The 11,444-nt window shown below is 41.1% G+C and overlaps 1 protein-coding gene across 1 annotated transcript in view; it reads right to left on the bottom strand.

Moving 5' to 3' along the window:
* Positions 1–11,444, bottom strand: part of LOC103201111 (myosin VIIA and Rab interacting protein) — a 604,027-nt gene that overhangs the window by 557,124 nt on the left and 35,459 nt on the right. The window lies entirely within an intron of this gene.

The raw sequence follows: 11,444 nt of genomic DNA, 5'->3' as shown, positions 1-11,444 counted from the left end.
TGTTTTGGCTATTGTAAATAGTGCTGCGATGAACATCGGCGTGCATATATCTGTTCTTGTCATGGCTCTCACTTTTCTAGGGTATATACCTAGTAATGGGATGGCTGGGTCAAATGGTATTTCTAATTCCAACTTGTGAAGGAATTAATATTTTATTTAATCCAAAATATAATTTTAGATGTACTCTTATGTATATTCTATATAAAAATACAATATTTTATATACTTTTTTTTTTTAATCCTAGGTCTTTGAAATCTAGCCTGCATTTTACACTCAGAACACATCTCAACTTGGACTAGTCACATGTGATATACTCTATGCTACACGTGGCTGGTGGCTACCATACTGTCCCAACTACTCCTTCCTCATATCCTGATTTAAACCCTACTGCTTTCCCATCCCTGAAGATACCCCGGGGTTTAGCGAGCATGGGTGCCAGGTTCTTCAGTACAGTATTAATTTCACCCATCCTGTCCTGTTATGCCTGAGTGCCCTTGTTCTTAGCTCCAGGAGCTATGTGGTATCCTGGTTATTGTTCTCGGCTCTGAGTCTAGAATGCAGCACTAATTATGTATAGTCAGGGCAAGTCATTTAAAATCTTTTTAAAGTCTCAGTTTCCCCATTTTTGGAAATGGATAAGAATAATGCTTTTCCCAAAGAAGTTGAGAGTGAGACGAAATGATGCTCCTGGAATATCATGATCTAGTCAATTTTTTTTTTTTTTTTTTTTTTAACAGTAGAGGTAGAATTATGAGCAGAACAGTCTCTCCTTCCCTCCACCCCACCACGTCCTTTGATTTTGGGTTGGGAAAACATGTTCCCTTTTTTATCCTTACTATGTTACTCATGAAGGAGCTCTGGTAGCATAGTGCCTAAGGCACTTGACTGCTCACCAGAAGGCTGGTGGTTCAAACCCACCAGCCACTCCTCGGAAGGAAGGTTGGGCAATCCTACTTCCGTAGTGATACTGCCTCGGAAACCCAAGGAGGGGTCGCTATGAGTCGGGGCCGACTCGACGGCCAACAACAACAACAACAACAACATGTTACTCATGATACTTCCTGTCTCGCAGAACTTTGTTTAAATCCACTAAAAAAAGCCCTGTTCAAGCACTCAGATAGGGATCAAAATTGGAGATCCTGGATAGAGTGGGAGAAAAACAGGTGAAACAAAACTAAAAATATAAAAAAGACCAGGATTATTGGTCAGATAGAGACTGATGAAACTCCTGAGACTATGACCCCTAGTTACCCTTTGGGGCTAGACTTGAACTTACTCTTGTGGCTTAACTCTCAGCCACAACAGACAGGCCTACTCCCCTCCCCCCCAAAAAAATTCTGTCCATCATCAAGGACTCACAGATCAATTGCCACCTCTCCTTCAGGAATTTTTCCCTTTATCCTAATCTCCTACCTCTGAGATAGAGGTATTCTCATGACATTTCATGGCTCTGCCTTAATGTTTTTATTTCTTACACTCTATATAACATCACAAGTCAGAACTGACTAGATAGCAGTGGGTGTTTTGTTTTGTAGCATCACAGAAAGGAGCCCTGGTGGCACAATGCTTAAGCACTCAGCTGTTAGCTGAAAGGTTCTTGGTTTGAACCCACCCAGAAGCTCCATGAGAGAAAGACCTGGCTATTTGTTCCCATAAAGATTACAGCCTAAGAAACCCTATGTATGGCCTTTCTACTCTGTCATATAGAATCACCATGAGTTAAAATTAACTATGCGGTACCCAACAACAATAATAACAGCATCATACCACCACCAATCTGTCTGTGGTGGCTTGTGTGTTCAATGCTCTGCCACTAGTATTTCAAATACCAGCAGAGCCACCCACAGTGAACAGCTTTCAGCGGAGCATCCAGACTAAGAGTATGAAGAAAAGCCCAGGAATCTACTTACTTCTGTAAATTAGCCAATGAAAACCTTATTGATCACAACTGAATACTGTCTGACATAGTGCTGGAAGATGAGCCCCTAGGCTGGAAGACACTCAAACACACAATGGCTGCAACCTGGACTTAAGCACACCAATGATCATGATGAGGACACAGGACTGGGCAATGTTTACAGTCTACTGTACATGGACTTGCCATCAGCCAGAGATGACTCAACAGCAACTACCAACAACATAATATCATAATTATTCATACTGGACTTGATTTGCTCTCTGGACTCTCTCAAGAGTTAAGGCCTTTATGAAATTTGTAATCCCCTCCTCGTCTTCTCCTGGCTGTTCTCCACCTCCCATTCCCCCAGGAGGCTCCTAAATTTCAATATATTATTTTGGAAGAAATGAATAAATATCCAAGAACTTTGATTCAATATATTTGACCTTTTCACTGCTCTTCCTCCTCATTTATCCCCATGGTTAGACTCCAAAGACGAAGTCATCATGCAAATATCAGTGTTATGTGAAAATGGAAAATGACCACATCTGATCACAAAATGGATGATGACTATTACATAACTGTCAAATCACTGACAATTAACCAAGTTAACACATAACCTTAACAACCAGTGTTAGTCTCACCTTACACTTTGGTATTTGTTACAGTCAGACTTAAGTGATTAATGTGCAAAATAGTTGAATAGTAGATTTTTTTACTATTGTTGTAAATGTGAAATGTCAGATAATTAGAGTCTATAAGTGAGGATTGTTGTTGTTGTTGTTATATGCCATCAAGTCGGCCCCGACTCATAGTGACCCCTCCTTGGGTTTCTGAGGCAGTATCACTACGGAAATAGGAATGCCCAACCTTCCTTCCGAGGAGTGGCTGGTGGGTTTGAACCATCAGCCTTCTGGTTAGCAGTCAAGTGCCTTAGGCACTGTGCTACCAGAGCTCCTAAGTGAGGATTAGGTTTGTTAATTTTAAAAAAACAAAAAAACAAACTCACTGCCATGGAGTCTGGTCTGACTCATAGTGACCCCTCCTTGGGTTTCCTAGGCGTTATCACTATGGAAGTAGATTGCCCAACCTTCCTTCTGCGAAGTGGCTGTTGGGTTTGAACCACCAGCCTTCTGGTTAGCAGTCAGACGCCTTAGGCACTAGGCCACCAGAGCTCCCTGTTAGTATATTGTAGCTTTGAGAGTGATTATTCAGATTCTCCCACCTGCCTTTTTCCCTACTTCCTGAGGTCCCCATGTTCACTGACCTTCACAAGTCTCCAAGCTTTCACCCAGTGCCTCCCAATTCTGTCTCCTACTGGGCCTTCCCCCATTACAGGGACTGCTTATAGAGCTATGTCAGCCCTCCAACCCCATCATAAAATGTACCTGCTCTGGGCTCTGTTTGTTTAGGTTGGCTAACCTGATTTAATGCAGATAACACAATTACTGCCTTGTGGGTTCACTACTCTGAGTGAGAAAGCAGGTTCACTCATTGGCCTCATTACTGCCACACTGTTAGTGTGGGATCTCAAGAGCTCCTAAACGCCAGTGAGGCCATGTTGGACAGATGTACTCTGTAAGCACAACCACTCTGACTCATAGCAATCCCATGTGTGTCAGAGTAGAACTGTTTTCCATGTGATTTTCAATAGCTGTGACCTTTTGGAGGTAGATTGCCAGGGTTTTTTCCAAAGCATCCCTGGGTAGACTCGAACCGCCAATCTTTTGGTTAGCAGCCAAGCATGTTAACCCTTTGCACCACCCAGGGTCTCCTGTGCATACATGTTGTTGTTGTTATGTGCCGTTGAGTCAGCGTAGCAATCCCTCCTTGGGTTTCCGAGGCAGTATCACTACAGTAGACTGCCCAACCTTCCTTCCGAGGAGTGGCTGGTGGGTTTGAACCACCAGCCTTCTGGTTAGCAGTCAAGTGCCTTAGGCACTATGCTACCAGAACTCCTTATGCATACATAGTGATTTCATATTGTAAGGCATATTTCTTCCAACTGAGTAAAGACAAAGCAATCCAACCTCCTGCTTCAGAGATGAATGTAATCATCAGGGGTATTTGTTAATTCATTAGATCAATTTAAGTGTCCAAACAACAGACACTGAGAATAAAAGAGTTTTACTTTTTGAAATAAAAACTTCTTGAAAAATTAAATTCTTCTAATAAAAATTTAATTTATTTAAAATGAAAATTAATTTTGAATGAAGAAAGATTACCAACTCATTTTATTAAAAGCATCATGTTCTTCTTACTTTAAAAAAAAAAAAAAAGGTTATTAATCCTCAAAGGAGTTTCTGTTTAAGAGACAAGAAACAAATTATTCCCAATTGTGAGAGCTGCTCTGCTTTCCTGCAGTGGCTCTTCCACACTCCTGGGCAGCTCTTCTTTATTTCTTTACAACACTGAGCAGTAGTGAGTAGTTTATTTCCTAACCAGTAGGGGAGGGGGTGGTGGCGAAGGGTGGGTAGCTTGCGTCCAGAGGTGGCAAAGAGGATGTGGGCCAGGTCAGCAAGTATAATTGATGCCATTATAGACAACAGAACAGGTCTCCAAGGATATTTGTTTTCCCTTCCATAACAAAGGGAGTGGTATTCAGACAGGACAAGCCGGTGGGCTGTGGCTATTAAGCCTCTCAGAGAGACTAGAGAGGAAGTGCTCTCTCACTTTCACCCACCTTCTCCCCTCCCTTCCTTTCCCTGGCCCTTGCTGAGAGAGCCTGAGCCCAACAGTCCTTGGCAGGGGTAAGTGTACTGTCAGCAGCAAATGCTAACAATGAATGGCCAGTCAGTTACGGGAAAAATCTTCATAAAATCTAACCCTTGCTACCCCACAGACAAAGTCCATTAGAGGACCAATAAATCTTTGGAAATTATCTAGATGGTAACTAGCTTCTGGCAAGCACATATTAAACAGGAAAATTTAAAGCCTGCAGCTGTCTCATCAATGTCTCCAAGACTCAATTTGAACACCAGAGTATCATATGTAATTAACAGTCATTTTTAAAACCACTTGGTAGATGTGCCTGACAATATATAATTTATATTCATGGCAGCATAGTGCCTGAGGCACTTAACTGCTAACCAGAAGGCTGGCAGTTCAAACCCACCAGCCACTCCTCGGAAGGAAGGTCGGGCAATCTACTTCCATAGTGATACTGCCTCAGAAACCCAAGGAGGGGATGCTATGAGTCAAGTCTGACTCAACAGCACATAACAACAACAATAACAACAATTTCATGGTATAAACTGTGACTCCAGTGTAAGTCTTGGGGTATCTGCACAGGTGTCTTTTACTACATGGGAGGCAGGATGGCAAAAGACAGGGAGCCTTGGGATCAGGAACCTCAAGTCCAGGCCAGTCTGCCACTAACTGCCTGCATATCCTCTGAGCCTGTTTCTTCATTTGCAAAGTCAAGGCTTGGGATATAATGAGTACTCAGGTGTCTCAGCACTCACAAATTATATAAGTCAGAGTGATACTAGATTATGCTGTTATAACAAATAAACCCCAAAGCCTCAGTGACTTAACCCAAAATAAACATATTTGTTAGTCACACAAAGACTCCAACTGGTCATGAGAATTTCTCCACTGAGTGTCTCAGGGATCAGGCTCCTTACATATAGTGATGCCGTATCTCAACACAAGGTCTCCAAAGTCACCACAGAAAGCATAGAGAGAGATGGAGGCGGTACACTAGATTTTAAGTGCCTTGGCTTGGTAGTGTTACATGGCCTTCCTCTCATAGTCAATTGGCCAAATCTAGTCACATGGCCTCAACCTAACCACAAGGGAGACTGGGAAATGTGTCGGAGCACATGAAATATTTGGTGAGTACTATTTACTTCTGCCACACAGATGACATTCTATTTACTTATTCTCACCCTTTAATCTATTTATCTGAACAGATACTAATAGATTACCATATGCTATATTGTAGAAATCAAGAAAAATAGTTTCTTAACATTAAATCTGCCAGATACAAAGAATGGCAGATGGAAAGGAAAGAGCATGGCCTTTGGGGATGAATATGAAACCAAATTTCCAATACCCAAGCAAATACCATGAATGAAGCACTTAGGAAAAGGAAGCCTATGCACACTCCATGCACACTAGGGGCTGTGCTCTCCATGAGTTACTGTGGGAGACTGTTGTGCTCAGTTGGATGCCAGTGCTCCCATGTTCATGTCACAACAGGGAATACTTGGAATCCAATAGAGAGGAAAACAAGGCTTAATTCTTACCCTTTTCAAACTGTACTGTGATGCTCTGTCTGCTCTTCTGATGACAACTTGTTGTTGCTAGATGCCATCAAATTGTTCCCAATTCATGACAACCTCACTCACAACAGGCTCAGACACTATTGTGATCCACTGGGTAATTTTTTCTAAGTAGGTCACCAGGCTTTTATTCCTAGTCTATCTCAGTCTGGAAGCTCTGTTGAGACCTGTTCAGCATCATAACAAAATGCAACTCTCAACTGACAGACAAGTGGTAGCTGTACATGAGGGGTACTGTCTGCTCTCCTGGAAGGTGAGACCTACATCTCTCACATGAAAGGTGAGAATTCTTACCACTGAACCACCACTGCCCCCTCTCATGTTCATAGCGTAGGAAGCTGTATTTAGCATCCCCACCATCTCTCTCTCTCTCTCTAAGACTTTAGTCCTGCCATGAGCCACACCATCAAAAACCTGCTTTGCCTTAAGCTGTCTATAGGTACATGGTACCAGGCTCAAAGCTGGTGTAGATACCACACTGTCCATAGTGGAAGTTCCCATGCTCCTGCTGTCCCACATAAACTCAAATTCTAGAGGAAATACAGTAGTGAGGTAAGACTTTCACAACATCATGGCCTTAAATGTAGTATATAGGCCTACTTATTTTTATCTACTATATGAAGACTTTGCAAGAGTTGTATAATTGATTGAGAGAAAAAAAAGGATGAAGAAACTTCATATGCTGACAATAAATCCCATTCCTGGGAGAACCACAGGTGAAGCTGAAAATACTGTATTGTTATACTAATTTTTATTCTCCTTGAATCCCATTTTCTATTGTTGTTGTGTGCTACTGAGTCAAATGAAACTCACAGAAACCCAATGTGAAAGAATAGAACTGTCCCACAGGGTTTCCTAGGCAATAATCTTAATGCAGGAGCAGATCACCAGGCATTTCTGCCCCCTTCAGAGCAGCATGAGTTCGAACCACTGACATTTTGGTCAACAGCTGAGCACTTAACCATTTGCCACCAGGGTTCCTCTGAATCCCATTCAGACAGTCATACTATATTTAGCCCTCTTTACTCCCTTAATAGAACCAACATTAGAAGCAGAGAGAGCAATCAAAGCAAAGAAAAATGTAGAAATCTGAAACTCCATGAAGAAATGTGCCTCTCAATGGGTATCACTGACATGCCTGGGATTATGGAACCTGGAAATGGACCCCTAATTGAGAGAACAATAGTCTACAGCATGGGTTGCTTCTGCCCCAAAGGCTCTAAAAACAGAAACCAAAACAAAATCACTGTCAATCAAGTTGATTCCAAGTCACAGCGACCCTATAGGACAGAGGTGATTTGCCCCATAGGGTTTTCAAGTGTAAATTTTTATAGAAGCAGGCTGTCTCACCTTTCTCCTATGACTTGGCTGGTGGATTTGAATTGCCATCCTCTTTGGCTAGCCACCAAATGCTTTAACCACTACACCACCAGAGCCCCTTCTAACAATTTAGGTGAAGTGAAACTCAAGGCAGAGTTTCCAGAAACACCAACTTCCCTGAGGATAAGATAATGCTTCTTGTTGTTGCTATATGCCGTCGAGTCAGACCCAACTCATAACGACCCCTCCTTGGGTTTCCGAGCTAATATACAGCAATTCCTGACCCGGCCTTTCCTGGAACTGGTATGACTCTATGGCTCAGAGAGAGTAGGTATCCAGCCCGAGGTGATAAATGGTAGAAGAAGGATTCATAACCAGAGCCCTCTGATTCCAGGGCTGCACTTGGTGTCCATGTTGCACACTGGGAATGTACTGCATGTTCTCCAGGATACTTGTCTGGGCCTGACAAGTGAGTTACTGTGGCATCTGGATTCAATATGACAGACTGAGTACACACTGTGGCCTTTTCCACTCCTAAGACCTCTTTAAAATGACAGCAAAGAAATAAAAGCATAACTAATTCATAATAATAAAGAGAAAAGGAGGCGAGCAATCAGCCACCTACAGATTTCATTAAAGTTCTAAAGAAGAGGGTGAGGGGGCAGCAAACAATATTTCCAATTATAATTATTTAAGGGCTGCTTCTTAGTTTTCAACATTTAAAACCAACCTATGAGCAGAAAAGGAGATACTCAAATATGGTTACAGAATAGAATGTAAATTACCTCAATCTTGGATATTTAACAATAAAGGTATCTCAGGGAAAGACTGGAAATAAAGTGAAAGGAAGGGACACTATATGTACACTTGCACTGTCTAAATTAAGAAACAAAGGTTAAACGTTGATGGAATAAGATTCAGAGGTTTCTTTTATGTTATTTAAGCTTGAAAGATGACTAACAGAAACTCAAACCAAAAATAGTAATATAATGATTGTTTTGGTCCTCTGGTGCTACCCTAACAGAAAATAGCACAAATGGGTGGCTTTAACAAACAGGGATTTATTCTCTTACAGTTTAGGAGTCTAGAAGTCTGAGGTCAAAGTGCCAGTTCTAGGGACTGAGTGAAAGCCCCTAGACTGTAAACTTCAGCTCTGCCTCTTGCTTCCGGCCCAGTGAAGCTAGAGGCTTCTCTTAACTAAGCTGGTTGCTAAGGCTGAGAAAAAAGGTTGAGAAGTAAAATTGCCCAGTCCCCAAATTATCAAGCAACATGGCAGGCCACTAGTTCAAATCCAGAAACAGTCCCCAAGATCAGTAGACAATATGGCAGGCCACTGAATGAAGGCTTGGCTACAAGCAGGGCCTAAGCATGCCAAAAAGCTCAAAGATCTTTGTCAAAATTTCTTATATACTGGAAACAAGACCATATCCCTAAGGCAGCTAATCAGCTGCTCACAGTATATTCCACTATGGAGTTAATTACCAACCTCAGCATGGGGAATAACTACATCCAGCTGCCCAGCCGCTGAAAACCAGGCCCTGCCAAGTTGATACATAACGTTAACTACCACAACAGTCAAAAAACCAAAGGCAACGATAGTGTAAGTAAGCTAAATCCCCATCCTTTGGAGCAGAGAACTGAAAGAAATATGTAAACCTGACACATCAAGAAAAAGCAACATGAGCATATGTTTAGATTTATGGAGGTAATGCCCAGGAGGACTAAAGGACTAAGAACAAAAATGATTAAACATAGAGCAGAGGACTTGTGCTTTTCATTATCATATCTTCTTTATACCATTCTTTACTATTTGCATGAAATCATCTGTTAAAAAAGAAAACAAAGAATAAAATTAACGAAGTATAATGTGTATTTTCTACACATTTACTCAATTAAATTAGACCCAAAGTCCCTGGAGGTAAACAAATCAGAATTCAACATGCCTTGTATCCTCCAGCATCCTCCATCCTTACCTTTAATGCTATTAAAAGTTCTTGGAATAACTCCACTCACTCACTCTATTGAAACTTGTAAATAATTTCCTCTTCTCCATCTGGTATTACCTATCTATTGTTCTTAGGCCCAGTCTATATTCATTTCCTAAGACTGCCCTAACAAATTATCATAAACTGGGTGGCTTAAAACAACAGAAACTTATTCTCTTCCAGTTCTGGAGGCTGGAAGTCTCAACTCAAGTGTCAGCAGGGCCATCCATGCTCCTTCTGAAGGCTCTAGATAAAAATCCTTCCTTGCTTCTTCTAGTTTCTGGTGGTTGCCAGCAATCTTTGGCATTCCTTACCTTGTGGAAGGAATCTACAGTCTCTGCCTCTATCTTCACATGGTCTTGGCTCTGTGGGTCTATGTATCCAAATCTCCTTCTCCTTTTGCTTATAAACACACCAGTCATTGGGTTTGGGGCCTACCCTAACCTTGTACGATCTCATCTCATATTGACTACATCTGCAAAGACTCTATTTCCAAATAAGGTCATATTTACAGGTAACCAGGGGTTAGTAACTTGACATATTTTGGAGGGAGACACAATTCAACCCACTACACAGTACCACTGTATGTATTGTTGTTGTATGTATTAATACCATTGAATATTCAATGTCCCACATCCTCAGTGCTGGGAAAACATGATCTTATCGATACTAGGTCAACAGAAGCACGTTATATAGTTAGACCTATGATCGTGCATATCCACAGAAGCTGGTATGCACACACTGACTATGAATCCTAAGTAACTAAATCCATCATGAATTGGGCTGCAGGTGGGAGATAGGAGTCTGCTACCTGCACACTGGGAGTCCTAGAAAGGATGGGGGCTGCAACATGCTCTGCCATGACCCTCTCAACTCATCTGCTATGGCCAATAGTGCTGCACCCTTCTGTATTACACTCATTCTAAAGACATAATCCTTGGAAATAAAGAAATACTTGGTTGTGGGTAGTTTTCTTTAAAAAAAAAAAAAAAAGAAAGAAAGAAACGAAACTGAGAGGGAGAATCAAAATGAAAAAGAAAAAAGACCTTCTTAAAAGAGAGGAAAATTATAACAACAAAAAAAGCTCTATCTCAGCCTAACCACAAGAACAACAAATTATAATTCCTAGAAATATGTAATATTCCTCTTGACTTCTGACTGAAGTTGGAAATGATGACAAACTTAAGCGACTTTAAAATCAAAACAGCCACATTAATGAGTGAACACTTGTTCGGATTCTGATTTGAACACACTGAAAAAAGACACTTCTAAAGACAGTTGGATAAATTTACTGCTTATTAGATGATATGAATTAGTTTCATTAGCTGTGAAAATACATTATGTCATGTGAGAAATGCTCTTTCTCATCACATTGATTAAGGGTAGAGTTGCACAGCTGATTATTATAATTCTGACAATAAGTTACATACCTGTAAAACTAGAAAAAGCTGTATGATAGATGTTTACAACAATGACAAAAAAAAAAAAAAAGAGGCAGAGAATCACTGCTGAGGCTGTTTATGAACAATCAAACACCTCATGGGATCTGGTTCCTTGGTTTGGAGGTTTAGAGTCATGATTTCATGGGATATCCCAGTTAACTGGCCTAATAACATGTTTGGTGCTTCTATTCTACCCCCTAGTTCATTATGTAGTTTCTGGGGTCTTAAAACCTTGCAAGAGGCCATCCAAGTTATGATAATTTGTCTTTATTCACTTGGAGCAACAGAGGAAGAAAGGGAGTCAGGAATAGGAGAAAGATAAGGAATGTGTTGTTAATTGCCTCCATGAACAACTTCCTCCTTTGCCATGAGACTGGAAGAGTGGATGGCCTGACTACCATTACAGAACATTTCAATCAAAGATTCTATAAAAGAATCCTAATCAAGAGGGAGAAAATATAGAACAGAGCTTCAAATTCCCCTGAAACGATTGCTCTGAGATAATCTTTAAAAC

This window comes from Orycteropus afer, unplaced genomic scaffold (genome assembly GCF_000298275.1).
Source record: "Orycteropus afer afer isolate SDZICR_OR568_19922 unplaced genomic scaffold, OryAfe1.0 scaffold00142, whole genome shotgun sequence".
NCBI classification, from domain to species: domain Eukaryota; kingdom Metazoa; phylum Chordata; class Mammalia; order Tubulidentata; family Orycteropodidae; genus Orycteropus; species Orycteropus afer.
Note: the sequence above shows the minus strand (reverse complement) of the source record. Positions and strands in the feature narration are given on the sequence as shown.